This window comes from Humulus lupulus, chromosome 4 (assembly GCF_963169125.1).
Source record: "Humulus lupulus chromosome 4, drHumLupu1.1, whole genome shotgun sequence".
Classification (NCBI taxonomy): Eukaryota; Viridiplantae; Streptophyta; class Magnoliopsida; order Rosales; family Cannabaceae; genus Humulus; species Humulus lupulus.
Window position 1 is genome coordinate 187,135,978 of NC_084796.1, and position 3,237 is coordinate 187,139,214.

Genomic DNA, 3,237 nt, shown 5'->3' on the forward strand with positions numbered 1-3,237 from the left:
CATCAAAACACAAAGTCCAATTCAAGCTTAAAAACTTTAAAAACTTGAATTACCTCTTATTGAGTTGTTTCCAACTAAATCCTCCAGCTAATTAGCTTATAATCTTTCCTAGGATCGCTATGCCTCGATCCTCGCTTGAATCCGAGTCCTAGAACTCAAGTTTCCTTTGAAAATGCGATCGGGAGACAAAAATGGAACTTAGACGGAGAAAGAACTTCCTGAACGTTCTTTTTGTTTCTAAAAAGGATACTTCAAGCTTAAGTAGCCTCAACCCAATCCTAACACTCGGGGTCCCAAAAACACCCCCGGGGAAAAAATAGTCAAAACCTCCAGAATTTCCCCCTGATCTTACTATTTATCATCAAATATTGATTCCCATTACCCAATAACCCGGTAATGCTCTAAACACCCCTTGACTCACTCCGAGTAAAGAATAAATCCGGTTGTGACTTTCCCACTAGCTTACCTCCTAGGATCGTCTTGTGTTGAGTAACCCTGGCATAACCAAATAATAATAAAGCACCACACATATATGCCAAATATGCCCGAAATGGCCAAAATATGAAAATCACCCAATTAATCAGAAATGAGGTCACATGCATATTTAATACACATAAACATGCATATAATCATTTAATAACACAATAAATCAATTATGGTCCTCCCGGCCTCCTAATCAAGGTCTTAAACCTTATTAGGAAATTTGGGCATTACAGGAACTACCTGGATAGGACTAACCTAAGCACTATCAGATATTGGGTAAATTACCCATTTAAGGATTTATTTCCTTACCACTTCTTTCATTGAAGGATTGAGCCTCCTTTGAGCATCAATACTAGGCTTACTATCCTTTTCCATTAATATACGGTGCATCACTGTTGAAGGACTAATACCCTTAATATCCACCAAATTCCATCCAATTGCTAGTTTGTGAGCCCTTAATACCCTAAGAAGCTTCTCTTCTTCAATCTCAGATAAAGAAGCTGAAATAATAACTGGGAGAGTGTCATTCTTACCCAAATAAGCATATTTAAGATGAGCAGGTAAGGATTTTAACTCAAGAGTTGGTGGATTCTCAATGGATGAAAGAGGTCTTTCAGGCACTTGCCCTAATTCCTCATATTTTTTTTTATAGATCTGCCCTGATGAATTCAACCACTTAACATACTCACTGGCTTTAGTACCAACACACTCCTTAGGACTTGTAATCAAACTCAACTCCAATGGATCCTTAATAGACTAGACCCCTTTACTTGGTTCCTCCAATACACTAACACAAAAGCAACTATCACTAGCTGAGGGATATTTCAAAGCTTTGAAAACATTAAAAACAACCTCATCTACTTCTACTCTAAGCCTTAATTCTCCTTTATGAACGTCTATCAATGCTTGCCTCGTGGCCAAAAATGGTCGTCCTAATATAATAGATACGTCCTCATCTTCCTCCATATCTAATACAATGAAATTCGCTGGGAAAATGAACTTATCTACCTTTACTAGAACATCCTCTATAATACCTCTGGGATGTGTTAATGAATGATCAACCAATTGAAGAGTAACAGTAGTAGGTCTAGCTTCCCCTAAACCAAGTCTTTTAAATATAGACAGCGGCATTAAATTTATGCTTGCACCTAAATCACATAAAGCTCTCTCACAATGAAAGTTCCCAATGGTGCAAGGTATAGTAAAGCTACCCGGATCTCTTAACTTTTGAGGAAGCTTCTTTTGAATAATTGCACTACACTCTTCAGCTAATGCAACAGTTTCATAATCCTCCATTTTTCTCTTATTAGACAATATCTCTTTCATAGACTTCACATAACTAGGTATTTGTTCTAAAGCCTCTGCAAAAGGGTTGTTAATGTGAAGTTTCTTAAATACTTCAGGAATTTGGAGGATTGTTTGTCAAGATTAGCCTTTCAAAACCATTGCGGATATGGAATCTTTGGTGTAGGTTCAGTGTATTTTGGTTTTTCTATTTTTGGAAGGTCTTCAGTAACCTCCTCTTGTATTGGACTAGTAAGTTGTTGATTCTATGTATTCTTCCCTTTTTCATCCATTGTAGCTCCATCATACTTAGTCTCACTCCTCAGAGTGACAACTTGACATTGTTCTTTAGGATTTACCTCTGTGGAACTAGGCAAATTCCCTTGCTGTCTATTAGAAAACATTTAAGCCAATTGACCTATTTTTGTCTCCAAACTTCTGATTGACGATTTTGTCTCTGTCATAAATTGATTTAATTGGTCTGGCTGAACTGTTGGTGGGTTCCTTTGAGGATGTGGTGGTGGATGAGATGGGCATGGTTTTGGATCATAATATGGTCTCGAATGTAATCCATAAGTTGGTTGATGAGGGGGTTGTGGAGGTGGGTACTGCAGATATTGTGGTTGTAACCCTTGATTATTTTTCCAAGACAGATTAGGGTGATTTTTCCAAGCAGATGTATAGGAATTTGAGTAAGTGTTGGGTGTAGGTCTTAAAAAATTACATATAACATATGCTTGTTCCAAGGGCATATTATTCACAGCAGTTGAGCAACTAGCTGTGCTTGGGCATTGTTCATAAGAATGAGGTCCTCCACAAATCATACAACTCACGACATTTTGTACTTGCATTTCTTGTGCGGCGAGATTAGTTTGCTGCAATTGTTTGGCTAAAGATGCTACTTGAGCAGTCAATAGCGTTATTGGATCAACTTCTAAGACTCCTGCTACTTTTTTATTCTCACGCACAATAGGCCAATTATAGTTATTCATAGCCATCTCTTCCACAAGTTCATATGCTTCATTAGCATTTTTTCTCATAAACGCTCCTCTTGATGCTGCATCTATAATTGTCCTTGTATTGCCCCCCAAACCATTGTAAAAAGTATGAACTAGCAGCCACTTCTCTATTCCATGATGTGGGCATTTCCTTTGTTATTCCTTAAATCGTTCCAATGCATCATACAAAGACTCCCCATCTAGTTGACGAAAGTTGTTAATCTTTCCTCTTATTCTGGCTGACTTGGCAGGAGGAAAATATTTACTAAGAAACTTCTGAGCCAAATCTTCCCAAGTAAGTATAGAGTTGGCTTGTAAAGAATTCAACCAACTCTTAGCTCTGTCCCTTAGTGAAAATGGGAATAGTCTAAATCGTACAGCATCGTTACTCACCCCATTCATTTTAAATGTCACACATAACTCCAAAATGTTTGTGATATGTAGATTTGGATCCTCATTTGGTAAACCCCCC

At 37.8% G+C, this 3,237-nt stretch overlaps 1 non-coding gene across 1 annotated transcript; it reads left to right on the top strand.

Annotated features, from left to right (window-relative positions):
- The first annotated feature begins 2,895 nt into the window (after positions 1 to 2,895).
- LOC133833474 (small nucleolar RNA R71) lies at positions 2,896 to 3,002 on the top strand. Its single transcript, XR_009892851.1, has one exon. It is a non-coding gene; the product is annotated as a small nucleolar RNA R71 (small nucleolar RNA).
- The last annotated feature ends 235 nt before the right edge of the window (positions 3,003 to 3,237 follow it).